Source organism: Gasterosteus aculeatus, chromosome 6 (assembly GCF_964276395.1).
Source record: "Gasterosteus aculeatus chromosome 6, fGasAcu3.hap1.1, whole genome shotgun sequence".
Lineage (NCBI taxonomy): Eukaryota > Metazoa > Chordata > Actinopteri > Perciformes > Gasterosteidae > Gasterosteus > Gasterosteus aculeatus.
This window is the reverse complement of record NC_135693.1, coordinates 15130786-15148207: the sequence shown is the minus strand read 5'-3', so window position 1 is coordinate 15148207 and position 17422 is coordinate 15130786. Positions and strand designations below refer to the sequence as shown.

Below are 17422 nucleotides of genomic sequence, written 5' to 3'. Positions count from 1 at the left end.
TAGCCTGTTTCTGTTTCACCCGCTCGCATCAAGCACATATTAGGTGACTGCGGGTCAAGCTCTCATCTTCAACACGCACCCCGACTACATCGCATTATTTTTTACTTTTGTGATCTGGACTCCTTCTCCCCTCCTTCATTTGACACAGTTTTTGTATTTCAGTTTCACCATATTGTGGGATTCTTTTTCAATCCAGGGTGGGGACAAAATCCATCAATGTCGATTGTACAGCCTCTGTAGTTATGGCCTCCACTGATGGTATTTTGACATCATCTTACATAGGAATATATCCATCCTTCTATCTCGATCTCCTACGGGTGAAACTTGAGTATCGCATGAGCTCAAGCGCACGGCAAGATTGAGCTAATAAATAAAACACGTCGTGCATTACATAAGAACACGAAGAAAAAGAAGAAGAAGAAAATGCACAGTATGTGTGCGATGTGCAATGGTCCACATGAGTGCAGTGCAGGTAAAAGTGGCGAGAATACACAGTTACAGCTTGGGAATGGGGTGGGAGGGGGGGGGGGGGGGGTCCGCATGATGACTGAGGTCTCCACTGTGCACAGTGGGCACAAATCGTCCTGCTCCGTGGCACAGTGAGCCGATGCCTGGATGAGGTGCCCAGCTGCCACTCTGGAAGACAAGAATAGGCCGATTCTTTCATGCAACACCTGTCACACAATTAAAACAGTGTGAGGGATTTTTTTTTTTCCTGAATCAGAACTTATTTTAAACTGCTTGTGGAGCGGCATTTGGTGCAGAATAGACCGAACGGGTCGGCGTTCATGTCTGAGAGGATCACAGCTGTGGGGTTGTCGATAAAGGTCATTATTTTAAACAATGCAAGCTCATTGCATGCTTTCTTTTAGTTTTTTTTGGAAGTGAGCTGGGATTTGGAGTTGCCGATTGCCCGCCCTGCCAACACGTTGGAGGTAATTTCGCTGCTGAGTCGCTGCCAGCTGTGGTTTTGATAAGAAATGGGCTGAGCTGCTGTGCAAAACAACAGCCTCTCTTTATGCTTTCTATGAAGTGTGTGCTGCTGCTGGAACTCCTTCACCTGAGTTAATTTTGAGTGTGTGTCCAGCATTTTCTATGCTACTGAGTTATGCCAATTCAGACATCCCAACAGTAGTTTTTCGTTTGTGGCTTTGATTTTAAAGTAGAGTGTTCTAGCTTATTCAATTTAAAATATATATATATATATTTGCAACCAGAAGTACCTTGAGAAGATGGAAGTAAAACCAAAAGCTTTAGAAGACAAATGTAGGCGGCCAAACGTTACATTTAACATTTTTTTATCAGGAAACAAACTTTTCTATTTAATAAGACTACCGACAGACATGACATCACCGTAGTAGCAACTTAAAAGCACAAAGCAAAACCTTGATTCTCGATTCACTCTAAATCGGACCATCATTTACTAAAAGCACATCATGCTGTATTGAAGAAGACTTGACGCTATTGATTGGGACTTTTTAAATTACTGAGGTTACAAATCAAGTGAGAACTATTCCTACTTTTCCTATTTTTCTATTTTATATAGTTTTCTTTTGCAACCAGAGGAGGCGGTCGCTGATTATATAAAGAACGCACGTTTACAATTGGTTCCACTTTAAGATGGATTGCCACCTGTGAAGCCCTTAAGAAAACTCTGTGTCCCTTTCTCCCTGAAAAGGGCTATTGAGAATTTGAGCAGATGCTGCAGGCATCAAATATTGACCTTTACTTTAATGATACAATCATGGAACCAGGTTATCGTTAACACAGCTGGTTTTCATGGTACAAATTCACCCGAGTCATAGGTATGACACATATTTAACTTATCTCTGGATTCTAAATGTTGCTTGAAAGTTACCCTCTTGCAGCTCGGATCAGTTTTTATTCAAGTTCCCACCAAACGTCATGGTCGGATTGACTTGTTCAAAGCCGAGGCAAATGAACAGCTCCACGTGAAACGTCGGTTTGATAGTTTTTGCCCTGAAGGAAATGTAAAAGTGACAATTTGCCCGTTCTTTTAAGGGGAGTTCAAACAGCACCTGTCTTTGAGTCTTCGTCCTTCCTTCAGCTTGATTGACATTGCAGAATGAGGACGGGGAGTTTAAAAACTCGTACCAGGCCTGCCGTTGGAGAACGAGCCCTCTGGCTAAACTCTGTAGAGGAAAATGAATCCCAGCCAACAAGTTTCACATCCTCCAGGCCAGCAAACCAAATCCTCAGCTGACATTTACATGAGTCTCAAGCAACAAAGGCGATGAAAATAATTTGACTCCAATTTGCTCTTTTGTCAGTGTGCGTCTGAAGGAGTGTGTGGTTCAATACTTCATTGTCAGGTTGAAGGCAGAGACTGAATTACACAAGAGGGGTGCAGGTGCACAGTGTTACTTTGAGGATTTGATGTGTTTCACGGTGACAACAGCCTGATTAAAAAGCAGAGTAAGTGAAACCCTCGCAGTTGATAAAGCAAATAGAAAATGTTGCCTTAAGGCTGTAAAATGAGATCTCCAAACGTTGCATTTGCAGGCCTGCATGTTATTTAAAGTTAATTTCCAATCCTTTAAGTATCACCACAATGTAAAGTTAAAAAAGAACGTGAGGCAGCAGTAAAATCTTTCTCAGGAATGACACTTTGATTCAAGGTAGAACTGATTAAAACTTGCTGGTCAAAGGTCACTCTGACCTCTCAGAACACATTTTGGGCCGTAGCTCAGGCATTGATATCCTAATTATGACAATTTAACACAAATGTTTTTTACTGAAATGGACGTAGACTGCAAGTCAATTCCGTGCTTGTTTTAACCCCCCCCCCCCTTAATATTTCGTGGACGGACCAATGTTAACACTTAACATCTCCCCAGGAATTACTTCCACTTAGCGGAGTGATAATAAACTCCAGCTTTTCACAGGAATGTGTTTTACTTGGCAGGGCATTAAAGCTTTGGGGGAGAAGGGCAATGACATGAATCACTGGAGTCGATTTTAGAATCGGTCATCTGTATTGTGTTCATCCGTATCAGCTGTCTGCGAAACCCGCCGGCAATAACAGGCTCAAGCCATATTGAAGGGCTTTGTAAAAAGCATTTATGTAGCATACAATCCAATTTGAAATCGGTGTAGAACAACAACAGAATTGTAAAGTATTTCAGGAATGGGGGCGATTTGGTGGGGTACTAGACGACCAGAGTACATTAACTCTGGTGGTGTCTTTGGGATGAAAAGCAGGCCAGAAGCGGGAGAGGATGGATGGATGGAATTGCCTGGCACGTCTCCATAGAAAAGTTTCTGGCAGGGTACCTGGTAGAAAAAAAGTTAACTGTTTATTGGCTTCATGCCCTCTGTGTTTCTTTGAAATGTAATCACAACCGAGACTGGGCATATTTATTGCATATACAGGCAACACACTGGAGTTACAGGAGCTTATTATTTCTCAATATTTACTCTGCCTAATACATGGTGTCAACATGAAAATACAATGGTTGAATCAGCTTGATTTAGAAAGTCTGGATTCCTGGCAAAGAGCTAAGTTTAAATCTCTTCAAATCAAAGTGGCAAACAGGAACTTATTCTGCAGACAATCTGGTTTCAGTTTTTCGATTTTTGCTGCTTCAAACTAACTTGCCCATACAGAGGCGGATAAAGTAGATCACCTATTTGTCACAAAACACAGTATATAGCTGTGGCTAATGCAAAATTTCATTTTTAATGGTATTTGGTCATGAACTGACAATGTGACATTTTGACCTTATTAAATCAGCCAATCACCAAAGTGATAACAAATCATACCTGATGCCTGACCAAACTGCAAACTCAAAACCTTCACTCAAAACCTCATGGTGGCGCATAAATTTGCCTCCAGGGACCATTAGCCAGCAGTTTGTGAGATGTTTTGTAGAGCAGCTGCCGCAAGCTTGAAAAAGTTGAAAAGTTGCCCAGTGGTATTTTGGCAGACTGCCCTGCACACTTCCACAATTTCTTTTTATCACATTTTGTGTGCACGGACCATGTACGAAAACCATTAATCTTGCAGGAGAAGAAGAAATGCATTGTAACAACTTAAGCAGATTATTCCCTTCTGCACTGCCTGGGAAAACTCTCATCTGATCCACTGAGAGGAACCGGCCGGAGCCAACGAGCGAGTTGTCATCAGGATTGTTTCTGACTTAAATACACACAAAAACGTACGCTATCATAGCAGTTTAACAGATGCTATAATTACATAAAAGGTTAGCTTTAAATACTTCAAACTTTCAGGTATGATAGCGGCGGGCTTCGAGCTGGTCGGCTTTTCTACGCTGAAATGCTCTCGTTCGCTTTGATATTTCGTGAAAAAGGCACGTGGTCGATGACCTTCAGTAAACTCCTTCAGCTCGCTCTCAGGATGTGCCGCCGCTTTGTTCCTCTCTCTTACTGCTCATGTTTATTTAACCAGCCTTTTTTTAATCCAGATTAGTCTCAATAAAGCTCTTTGAATGAATCGTATGTGTCTTTTTCCTCTGGACAAGGAGGGGCAGCTGCAGTTTGCAGTTATCTGTCTGCGTTTCCTTAAGCTCTCATCATTACATCAGTCACATCCTGCTTAATCCTGAACTGTTGAGAACCTCCAGGGGAGCGGAATAACCCTTTTGACCCCTTTGCCACCTCACTGTTTATTATTTTTCACCACAGATATCAGTATCTGATGCAAAGTAATGAATTAACAATGATCGACGGTTCTTTTGAGATGAAGTGAAACACTCTGAGTCATTTTCCTGTTCTGCTTATGACCCCTTTTATTGTATCTCAGCTTTGGCAGTAAGGTCGAGTGCAGCTCTTTGCTCTCCATTTATCATAATCAGGATGTGGCAGTAGTTATTTACATTGTTAACAATCCGGTGTTTGGATTCGGTCTTAATTCGACGGTTAGTTTCCAAACACTATCTTTCACTAATGTGAAAGAAAGTTAATAACGTTAGTGCCAAATCCTTGTGTTTGATGACTTCTGACTTGGTGGAGTTGGCCCTGAAACCTCTTGGCTGTTGTAATAAATGCTTTGTCACTGAACAGCAACATTACCAAGGCGAGATTATTGACCCGGGCTGGAGTCCAGCAAAGTCCAAATGCCGAAACCTTCCGGGCTTTGAAGCGCCAGGTGTCCTTGCTGAATTAACGGGGAGCTGCCAGAGGGTGAAATGAGAAATCCGTCAAAACGCTTAAAACCCGAGTTGATCGGTTGTTCGCAGTTTTACGATCTGGTTGTTAAATCAACCGGAACAAATTGTCTTGGCTGATGTTTCAAAATTCAGCTGTTTACTGGACAGTTATTTAAGTGGGCGGTGCATCCGTGCAGCTTCGACAGGAAATGCTGAATTAAGCAGTTTTACACTTAAACGCTTCCTGAAAGAACCCGTCAAACAGGCTCTGAAGGGTTCTTGTGTGTCAGGCCCTCTCCTCACGAGGCAGGAGATAATACAGGTACTGTAGCTCCCTAATTCACTGACTCATCATGTCTGGCTGTGCTAGACACTGGAAGCTTATATAATTTATCTCTTTCAGAGAAGAATCGCATTGCAGATGGATGAGATGAAGGCAGAAGTTTTTCCCTTGAAGCTGCTGATGCCTTTCTTTCTTTTCGATATTTTCAGCTTAGTTATGTAATGTTGTCATCATTACTTAAACAGGAACAATGATGCCGGTTGTATTATTCATAATATGTTGTACTGTTCCAAAATCGGTTTTGAAGTTTATCCTTGGATCGATTTTGCCGCTGGGTTAATAAATCTCCCACTGCAGGGAAATGAAACAAGAAATCCCTGAAATTTTTAATATGTGCAGACTTTATTTTCCCGCAGAGTCTTGCTGAGGCATTGTTATTCCAGAGTATTTATCGCCAGCCCCTTTCAGCACAGCACCTTCTCTTCGGTAGATATATTATAATAAATGCATTCACATTGATTGGCTCTCAGCCCGTATCTCAGGAGCCCACGTCCCTCTCTGCCCGCCACCGGAGCCCTTCTCCCTCTGGGATCGCACGGCGTTCGCGTTCAATGCAATCGTTAGTCAGTGGAAGTGACGGGACGCAGGCCGGGTGTCACGCGGCAACTTGCCTGAAACCACGAGGTCACTCGCTCTCAGCTCCCGCCTCGTTCATCAGGGCGACATATGCAGATGGTGGGACCTCTAGAAACCGCCGTCTCTCTCCGGGTTTCACCCGCTCATGAGTCCTGTCTGATTGAGACCGTTTAGAATCATTTTTCAAATTCCAGAGACAGGTTGAGATATTGTTAGAATGTGTGATGGTATTCTTTACTGATGTAAAGCATTAAGCTCAAAAAGTGTTGACCATGTTTTACATGCTCGTATTGCTAAGTCGAAACGGGAATTAAGTAATTAATTATCGCGTGCTATTCCTTTCCGTTGTGAAAATGATAGAGAGGAAAAGCCAAGAATGGGAAAAGATGGGAGGAATGGATGATATAACATCTGTGAACTTCAACAGCACTCCCTAAAATAGAAACTAGGGAAGCGAGACTCTAATCTGTGACGCTCTGCTGAATTTACAGCCTCGACACACGGAGATTAAGGGGTTTGTAGATTCGCATGTGCAAACCTGAAAAGAGCTTTTGTGTTATAGTTATGCTGCAAGTTCTGAACCAGAAGAAATATTCCTTTATAAATAGTTCGACGCAAACTTTTCCCGAAGCACATCATCAGTGTCTTTTAATGGAATATGCATGTACTACGCACGGTGCAAATGTACAGTTCTCTGCATTAATAATCCCAAACATGCACCATCCCATTTGTACAATGTCCTCGACATCATCAAGTGCCCTGCAGACTCAACAGACACGCACTCCTCTTTTATTTATTTTCCTTACAGTTATACACATAGTGAGGACCCGACTGACTGGCATGTATGAAAAGAAAATGGAAAATTCATTTACATGAAAGCCCTGGGCTGAGCGAGCGATATATCACATTTATAATGAATGATTACGGAGGCGAAGTTTAGGGGTTTCACATTTCTTCAGTATCCAGAATCGCGGATGTGGCGTGGTCGCTTTTTCTTTTTTGTCATCGTGTCATTTTTAAGAACCGGTGCTGCTTTAAACTTCTCCTATGTGCACGAGGGGATATTCAAGCGATGTCATGGTTGGCGTTGGATGTGTGTAAATCCATTTTCCTCCTTCACAGGCTCACTGTTTGCTTACACTGGGCGTAATGAATCATTAATTCACTGCTGTCACTTGCGCCCCAGCAGAATTAACTCTTGATCCAGCAGGCAGAGAAAGAACAAAGAAGTGCAGAAGCATGAGCCTCGCTATGTTTGTTTCACTCCGAATAGCAGACTATGGATCCGTTAACGTGTTTACCGGGCGCCGGTTTTCTATTAGACTGTGACGCTGCACTCTGATGCTTGTTGTTTTGCATTTTTACAATTATTCCTAAGATTATTGTTCCCTGACCTCCGATTGGAGTATTTTCAGACTTTGAAAAAGAGAGAATTTTTTCTTCAACCTCGGATGATTATCTTTCACTTTTAACACCACTTTAAACCAGAAAAAAAAAAAAAAAAACGTGTGGCCCAACGGGTACCTTTGCAGCTGCCGAGGATTATGATAAAAAATGTTAAGTACTTTAATTACAGTTATGCACACACAGACTTGAAAAATGTGTAGTTGCTAAATGTTTTTGGGGCTATTTGCTGTTCGACTCAGACTACAATATCTAGCAAACGCAGCCTTTCAAGGAAAAAGCCAGTGGGTCGACGTGACGAAGAACGTAGAACGCTTAATGTCTGTGGAGCACTTAATGTTGGACGGTTGTGTCTAACATTTCCACCTGGCATTGGGAATCACTATTACAGAAGCATGTTAGTCCAACAGACACCACGAGGCCTCACTGAGTGTCCTTTTAATTAGTGTGGATTGCTGTTCACAAAATCTCTCATTAATACCCAGTTGAAGTTATTAACGAGACATTAGCATCATTCAACTCTTCACTGGATGATAAATTGACAAAATGAGGTCGTTGGGAAACAGGACAACGGCACAGCTGCCAATTAAGATAAATCCCAGAGTGAAAGGTAGACCTTGTTGCTTATGTTGTGGCGAGACGAGTGTTCGAGACCCTGCACGATGTCTGCAGGGAGCCTGGAACGCCAAAGGACGAGTCCCCCGGTTTTGATTTCCATCAGCTGCAGGGCTGCACTTTCTAAACCTCTTCTCTTTTCCTCCCCTGCTGTCTTGAGGAGACTCCCCCCCCCCCCCCCCCCCCAATAAGGCTGGCTGACTGCTGCTGCTCGTCTCTCTCTTTGTCACCTCCAGAGGCAGAGGCTCAGCTGTTCTGCCCCCCCCCCATATAGTCACACAGGCAAAGAGACACAGCCGGTCTAATTGGTAATAACCCTTCAGCTGTCATAACTGTGGTTCACCGCAGCCTTTCAGCGAACTATAAAGAAGAAGAAACATACATGCTGGAGTTATATAGTTCTCAGCATTACAGTGAAATTGTGTGTCTAACACAAACAAATGTTTTCTTTGTGGTTTTTTATTGTACACGCAAATGCTGTCCCTGCACAAATCTAAGCTTAAATATGTCACTTTCTCAGATCTCTTCTTTCATTTCTCACAATCTCTCAGCGGAGTCCTCACTGTTTACCGCACAGTGTTTGTGCAGCATTAAACGGTCAAACTGGACAAATAAATAGGAAGGAATAAAAAGGAAAAACAAAGGGCTCAAAGATGTTGTTCCCATGATTTCTGAAGACAAGTTTTCAGAATACTGTTTAAGCTATTAATCCCTCTGAAGCAATTCTTAGAACACACAAACATTTTTTTTACATTATGCAAGTCAAATAATGGCCACAACGTATTAAAAATCCCCCGGTGAGCCTCACCAATGTGTGAGAAAAGACTCTGCATCAGTATGTTTGTTTGTGTGAGACAGTGTTCTCTGATTTGAGAACCCGACTAAGTCTGTTCCCCTGATGCTGTTAGCCTTGACCTTTTGCCTGCATTTTTCGGGACCTCGTTTGGAATCCACAGTGTTTCATGACTGTCAGTGAATGGTCCTGCAAGATGGAGGTTTGAAATTGCTTTCGTCTGATGGTAGGAAATTTTTTTATTTTTGAACCGAGATTATTTTTTTGTTGGTGCTGGCACACAGACAATGCAGTTCAACTCCTTTTGGATGTGAAAAGTTGTTTTTCCTCTTTTGGGACATTGCATTATATAGCCTTCGTTTTTCTTTGTGTCTCAAATTGATCCTTTGCTGAACGATATTGGAATGTAGTGCAGTAGTCTCCCATTTCCCAATGTGAAAAGCCATGTTTCAACCTCTTGTGATGCTCTTTCCTGCCTTCCCTCATGAAAGAATGCAGGGGTCGCTCTCCCAGTCCTGTCCATGGACACATGCACACACATTCCACCTCCTCACTTCATCCCACTTGTTTCTGAGGTGCAGCCCGGCACACACGGGGAACACCGCACCTAACAGCGTGAACACAGCGAGAGCTTTGAGCGGGGATTGTTTTCATGCTACTTTGCGGTACGTGTGGTGACGCGCAGCCCCCCCTCAATTTCCCTCTTTGCAGGAAGAAAGCTGACTTCAATGAATGATTGAACACAATGCCAACATGCAATAACATAAAGTTGCATGAAAGCTTACTTGTGCGCCGGCTGGTTATCAAACATTTAGAGCAGCTCATATAACTAGGTCGTGCTTTGGTCATCTTCCTGACGCAGAGATGGTGCTGTTCTTTTCTGTAGCTTTCCCCATGAATACTCTTGCAGTTAGCGTGTAGATTTCATTTGCTCTTTTTGATTGTGTTGCTCAGTTTGAGGTCCCTTTTGTTTCAAAAGTTGCAATCCCCCCCCCCCCCCGTGTCGTTCGCACCTTCCCGCCTCACGCCTCCTCTTATGCTGTCGACTTGCGTTACAGAATAACTCTTTGAGTTAATTGAGTTGTCTCCAACGCTTGAGAGATAAAAGACCTTTTGCATTGCAGCATCAAAGGGGGCGGCTTCCACTTCCACACTCGCCAAAACGCGGTGAGATCAAATGCACATCTAAGGTCGCTGTCGCTCCGAAGGGTTAATCATGTAGAGGCCACGCTCGGATTCTTGATTCACACTCTGGGGAGATAACAGCCCTAAACCCATCCGAGTCTCATCCTCCACACTTTATGATGACTCGTGCACCTTGCACTTTACCATCAACCTGTCCATTTAAAGCTCTTTATGTCAATTCATTTGACAGTAATTTGATGAGTCTGCTCCGATCTGTCATTATCTGACACTGTCTACTTTCAGCGGGATCAATAGGCTGTCAATGGCGGCAGACATGAGGCAGATGTCAAATTTGGCAGTGGTGTGAAGTATCCTGGGGTATGAACACTTATTTGGTTGGTAATTTACAGTGAAGTGGCCAAATCCTGAGATATATTCTGCAAGGTTTGACTTCTGTTTGCTATTTTGGTCATCATACATCTCTCTTAATCTCCATTATCTCTTAAGAGCACAACAGCTGTGCCTCTTACCTGGACCGAGGAAATGAAGCAACTACATTATACCCTGACATCCAGTTTCTCTTCAAGCGGAGTGTGGCTGTTTTAAGTAAACTGCCGAACCCTCGTGCAGCATTCAGAGATTTATACAAAGCTTTCATATCCGCTTCAGATACACACATCTCTGTGTGTTTTTGCATGCTCCAATTCAATACAGGAGATTCATTATTATGGCAATGTGTCACTCGCCCAGATGACAAAAAGGTTTTATTTGCGTGGCCTTGACGCTGTCTCCACCCAGCAGGTATTACCGGGTGCCGGTTATTGGGCACGCAATCGGCTCTCGTTTCAACGTCGGTATCATGTACAGCCAAATCTTTCCTTTTTGACCGTATCAATTGAATCTGGATTCCCATATAGAACTGAAGAAAAGGACGAAGTCACGTTGTCAATTACTAAACACAGCATAAAGGAAACCGCCTCCTCTTTCTCGCCAGCGACAGAGCGGCCGCGTTGGCTGAGTGTGAATGAAGAGAGGCAGCGACCGTCAATAGAAATATAAAAAAAACGCTATTCTCTCGTTTCCCTTGTTTGAGCCTTCTATTTTTATTCCGATCAAGGATTTTGCCTCTGAAGGGCCCCACGACTGTCTCAGACTGGAGGAGTTTGTCGTAATGTCAGAAAAGACCCGCTCCACCGTAAGAGTTAATGTCTGAAACGTCTGATTGAATGAATCTTGAATCCGTCTTGTAAATTGACTGTGATGGCGGAAATGTGTTCCCTCGGCGAAGCGCTTTAGAAAGATGCCTTTTCACAAACGAGCGCGGGAATGTTTCGCTTCTGGCACGTTTTCAAGGCCTCGCGTTAGTTCTCTCGTGTCCTGTCAGAGAGAAAGATGACTTAATGAAACATTAGATAAAAATGTTACAGATGGCTTTTAATGTTTTTACGTCCTGGAGGGGAGACGTTCTGTACTGACAGTTCTGCATGTCATGGTTCAAAGTTGTACTTTTTGCTCGTATACCTCGACAAATGTGGACCACAGTTTACTCACTTTAACTAGAACATTTCTCTATTGTATCCTAAGCTTTTAAAACTCCTGTTCCATAGTTCTTTTTACCGTCCTTTCAACCCCCACCTCACCCACTGCGTCTCCTTTTTGCCCCCCCGTCATCTCTTTCTTTCCTTAGCGGCCTCATGGGCTTCATGGTGGCTGCCTCTCTTCTATCTGTTTCCCAATCGCTTGGGTCTCATTTCCTGCCAATGGGTCCTCCTGCGTGGGCTCAGGCTCATTTAACAGGGAGCATCGCGGTACTGATCCTCTCCGCGTCACTGAAGCTCGCCGACAGTTTGGCCATGTGGTTGAAGTTTTTCGATTCAGCCCTTTTGGGGGACCACTGGGGCAATGTGTGTGTGTGTGTGTGTGTGTGTGTGTCTATGTTCTAGCAGATGGCTCACAAACACATTTAAGAATATTTGAAAGCGGGAACGTTTAATGAGGAAAACTAAGTTTGTGGTTTATTTACATAGTTCTGTTCTGTGTGTATCATATGAGAGTCATGTGCGGTCAGCTAAGTGCAATCTGGATTCAGAACCCCGTCAGTTTATTCTAATTGCAGAATGGCGTGTCACTGTTTGCAAACAACAATCCATCCTCCCAGTACAGCAAATATAGCTGTTAATTATTGCTGCTTCCTCAAACGCCGTATATTCCGTTGCCGTCATCATGTATTTGCTTTAAAATGGCGCCTCTCTGATCCTTAATAAACGGCACATACACCTCACCTATTCAGTTTTCATCCTGACCCATGTGTATTCTTCGGTTAGAGCTGCCGTCCTCAACCGAGGCCTGTCGCATTCGTCCTCACTGTTGTGCCAGAGGGATTTCTTTGTCTGCAAAGCTGCAGCTCTCAGGGTGGCGACTGAGTCCTTTCGTGGACATTTCTGGTTACAGTTTTATTTGGGTTAAGCCGCTTCAGGCCTCTTTGACAGTACGCAATGAATATGCATGAAGCGATTAACAATAGCCGTGTCCACCGTTTAAGCGGGAAAGGTCCTTTCAGCGGAACAATTAGTCGCCACTGTGTTTCCTCTACTTTACAGTAGCTCATACATTTACTTTTTTTTGTACCCTAGTTAATCATTCTACAGTACACCAGTGACGTCTTTCTTTTAGTCGTGTCCCCAGATGTAGTGACACATGGCATCCAACTATATGCTGAAGCCCCTTTTTACATTTAAAGACATATAAAAGGCCTGTTTGTGAGATTTGTCTTCTTCGCTGCGATTCAAGAAAAGAAATAAAAAGACACAAGATCCCCACAATACGGAGCCTCAGCGTCTGTCAGCTGCACATGAAGTAGCTGGTCTTATCGGAGCGGATGGAGAGCATCCAAGTGAGAGGCTCAGACTGGCTCCATGTATGTCATAAGGAAGAGGATGACCTTGGCTCAATCTGAACTGCAGTTCATCCATGAGAAACATACACACACACACACACACCTCTCTCTTCTCACACACGCGCTGCTCCTACACATTCCTGTATGCAGCGTTACAGCTGGAGACAATACATCCTCCTCTGCACGAACACTTCATGAGGAAAAGCCATTCTTTAGGAGGCTCTTGCGGAGCCCTCACACGCAGGTGGCTGGATACTGATTTGTTTGTTGCAGTTACCACGATGGGATGAGGTATTTGACTCATGGTTAAGATGTTGCCTGAAAGTTGATACCAGGGGCAGATTGGCTGAACATTCTTCCTCCTTTTTCCTAAGCGTTTAATGGCGTTTTGAGCCCCAGTCTTATCACGGCCAGAACAGAGCTTTGAAATCAAGCCCACACCGGGTGTTTGAGTCATATAACACGAAACGCCATAGACATTAATCAAGTGCAGTTTCTCTCTGCAGTCATTCCTGCGTTGCTGCTTTCACAGCGAAGGATAAACACTCAGTGGAAGCCGATATTGATGTACTTACGGCCAATACATTTGACGGCCTTTCCTTGTAGATTTATATTGGACCGAAACTTGGTGAGATAAGGGGCTCGATTTAGGATGAAGAGAGAAGTGGTGCTCTGTGTGAAAGTGCCACGAGGTTTCTTCAAATCTAACCGATCGTGTTTAAGCCGTCGCCGCTGTGGTTTCCGTCTGTACACCTTGATGCATCGACTGGTTTAACGGAATCCCCCTAAAACTACCGTATTTAAACGTATTCTAAACAAAGCATCAATGCAAGAACATACACACAACTTTAACTCTGCATTACCTCATCATAAGCGTTTAGGAGCCGTCGTCTGCTGAGATTCAACTGCCTCCGAATCCACGAATACAACTTTCCGTCTGTGTGTGTGTGTGTGGAATCTTATATCCACATTAAACATAAGTTGCTTTTCGTAAACAAGCATTTAGAGATTTGTCTCTACAGGCTTAATTAACTATACAAATGAGAGGTAAAGTTTATATAATTCTTGACCTCTTATCTGTTACTTTAAAGGAGTGAGACTTTGACATTGACACTATCTGCATAATTAACATTACAAATTATTGTAGGAAAAAAACCCGCTCATTCATAGGGTACTTAATGCAAATTGAGACTCGGATCAAGTCGAGTTGCAGCTTTACAGCGGAAAACTTTAAAAAAACGGTAATTGTCTCGTTCAGTCCTTTTTATGGCTCACTTGAGAGAGCCCCTGCAGACTCGGCTAAAATGTGGAGCAGATACGGCAATGAGGCCTTCAGAAGTGAGATGAAGTAACCCATCTTATTGAAATTCACGAAACAATTCAAGATTTTAATTTAAAAAGTAGTTTTAGTGTTTCTAAAGAAATGTCACAGAGAAAATCTTCCTCATACCGAGTTTTCATCCAACCCTGATTAAAAGAGAAACGTTTCCTCCATTGACCTTTTGAGGTGCAATGTTAGTGTAACACGAAAAGAGGAGTGTAGCGCGCTCATTTGTCTCACAACACTCAAAGCGTTTGAGAATTATTAGAATATCAGCCTCTGCCTCGCACGTCCTCCACTCTCTCACCCATCAACCATTTATTCAACCATCGAACTATGACTTCCATTCTATATAAATACATTTCCAGTCTGAGAACTGCTCCGTGACTTATGATTATTTTTAATGGCAAGCTCATTTTTTGGTGGTACATTTCATATTTATCTCGCAGGACTTGAAGACTGTTTTAATGAGCTCTCATAAGGTCTGTTTCCTTCGCCCCCGGCGAGATCTAGCTATGTGTAGCAGGCAACTCTACTAGACCAAGACTATATAAGGCATGAACACTTCCCTAGACATGAAGACATGCCATTCTTCCCTTTGACAGATATTATCCAGCGGGGAATGGTAGCTACACGTCTCAAGTAGATCCTTGATTAAAACATATTGCATGATCAAAGATCCTGACACCGCTGCAGATGTAAAAAAGGTAGATTACTCACATGCTATTTGGCACCAATACACTTGAGAAGATGTACAAATTAGTTGACGACTGAAGAATTTTGGCTCTATTTAGAGGAAGAACAGAAGATTGATGCTCTTTCTTACCTGTTTGAATATGACCTCTGTCTCCAATGCTCGAAAAAAAAGAAAAGTGAGCTATAGGTGTTCCACTTCCTAATTAGGACACGTCCTTTTTAACTCATTATTTCCTTCTCTCTCTTCCTCCCCCTGCCCCCTTGATCCCTGTCTGCCTGCCAGACGCCATGATCCGTCCAAAGGAGGATAATCAAGCTCCCCCGGCAGACAGCATGGTAACCAGGAGGCACTCCGCTGAAAGGTGACCTCCAGACGCTTCACCTCCCCGAAACATTTGGTGAGTTAAGACAGAGAATCCATTGTTTTTACAAGTGACACCATGTCTCCCCCCCGTCGTCAACAATTTGTAGCCCCAATTAGGTCCAACTTCAAGCCTTAATGTAATTCAAAAGGCCGAGTAAAAAGAAGATTCCCAAACAGGAAAGTAAGCCAAAGCTATTTTGTTACCAGGCTTTAAACGTCTGTTCTGCTGTAAATTTGAGCATTTTAACATGCAGCTCTGTGGGGATTGTTTTGCTTTTTGGAGCCCGCCATATGGGACTTTTGACTTGAATTTTTTTATTTAATTTCTCAGCACCTGAGGTTGCCGTTTGGTAACAGGCCAACTGGCAGGTCAGGTTACTAAAACCGAGTGCAGTACATCATCTACTTTCTTTTTGTTGGCATTTGTCACTGCTGCCTGACAAAAGTAAAACGTGGAAATGAGACATTTTGTCTTCCCTGAAGCACTGAATTACTGATCCGTAAAGGTCCTTTGTTCAACATTCAGAGCAGTTGCAAAGCTGCAAACATCTATTTGCAGGTGAAATGATGTGGTTGAGTTCTGGATCCCTGAGCAGAGAATAAAGTTGCGGCATCAAGTCCATTTCAGTGCATGCTTGTGCACGTGAACAAGATGATACGGGTGATAAAGTCCCTCCCTCCCTTCCCTGCCCCCCCCCCCTCAGGTAAACACAGTTAGCTCCGTCTGAACTGTCACAGAATTTAGACCCCCTGCAGCCCCACCCAAATTCCTTCCTACTGACTCTACTGATTCTACATTTTGAAAAAGGGTTGATAATCGGCCACATAGCTTATAGTAAACAGCCAAGAGTGAATAGGATTAGTTTTGTGTATTTTATATTAGTATTACTTTGTGCTCTAATGGGGAGTTAGGTGTTATGGGATTATTACTCTAAATAGACTAAAATGCATCCTAAAACTATTTGGGGAAAATGTCAACTAATGCCACATTGTTGTTACTTTTTAGGAAACATAGGAGTCTTTGGCTACACTTGCACTACTTAATCAATTCATTTCATTTATTTCCGTAGGCTTTACATTGAAAATATGAAAAATATAGAATGACACATTTTGAAACCTTATTTTAAGTGAAGAAAAACCTTATTTCTCATCCATGAAGGGCAGATCACTGAAGCTGAACTGCCCATGTGAAAACATTGGTGAATCATGTGTGACCTTAATTTGGATGCCCATTTCTGTCAGTGTGATATTAGCACGGGCAAAGGCACTCACGGAAGCAGTCCTTAGAGACCGGGGCAAACCATCTGTAACTGTTACAAAATGTCTGAAAAAGAATAAACAAACGTAATTATGCCAACAAAAGAAACATTACCCAAAGTTCCCACCAGTACTTTACTGTACTACAGATAATGTTTAATAATATGCAACGTGTGCAGGATTGGGTGAGGCGTGCAGAGAAATACGGACCTCTTGATAACGTTAACTTGGCATACGTGTGGTTTTCATAAGAACCGTTGCCCTGTTGCAGGCAGGCGGGTGGAATAATGGACTTCCTATCGGAGTGGAGAACCTGCGGCTGTAACCAATTCAATTTGTGTGAAACTAAAAGACAAAAAAAAAAAAACATTAACAAAAACAACTCGTACCAAATGGCCGAAGGCGAGGCTCGTTTGTCGGGGGAGAGTAGATGGTGCATATGTACGTTGTAATTGAAGTTGCACTGTACAGAGTTCAGTGGGTTTACACTTTGTCGCCCTGCGCACAGCGTGGCTGGTTAAAAGGCATTCGAGCAATGGATTGAATTCAGTCAGCGTGAATTCTCGGTAACAGGAGGCCGGTCGAGATATGGACGAGCACATAGAGGCACGAGCGCTGAAATGATAAACCATTTCTGTCACATCGTGATTGGGCCGTGATTACCTGTGTTTGTCTCCGACACTTCTTCTAATGTGTTGTTGGTGACACTGTTTTTATTGGACTTTCACGATGGTTGGCGGGAGATTTTTATCATTAATTCAAAGTTTGTTATGCTTTGAGGAATTGTGTTTATCTGAATCCCACAATTGAAGAGGTCCAAGGCGATATCTTTTTCCGTCATCATTTAAAAGCAGTGTTTTTGCAGACGTCACTGTTAAATCACACTATGAATCAATGAACGTA

General features: G+C 43.0%; 1 protein-coding gene across 2 annotated transcripts in view; it reads left to right on the top strand.

Annotated features, from left to right (window-relative positions):
* Window positions 1-17422, top strand: part of chrm3a (cholinergic receptor, muscarinic 3a) — a 60273-nt gene that overhangs the window by 5699 nt on the left and 37152 nt on the right. For both annotated transcript variants that reach the window (XM_040179217.2, XM_040179218.2), the window contains exon 2: window positions 15182-15296. The gene's annotated coding sequence lies outside the window, so the exon portion shown is untranslated. The remainder of the gene's footprint in view (window positions 1-15181; window positions 15297-17422) is intronic.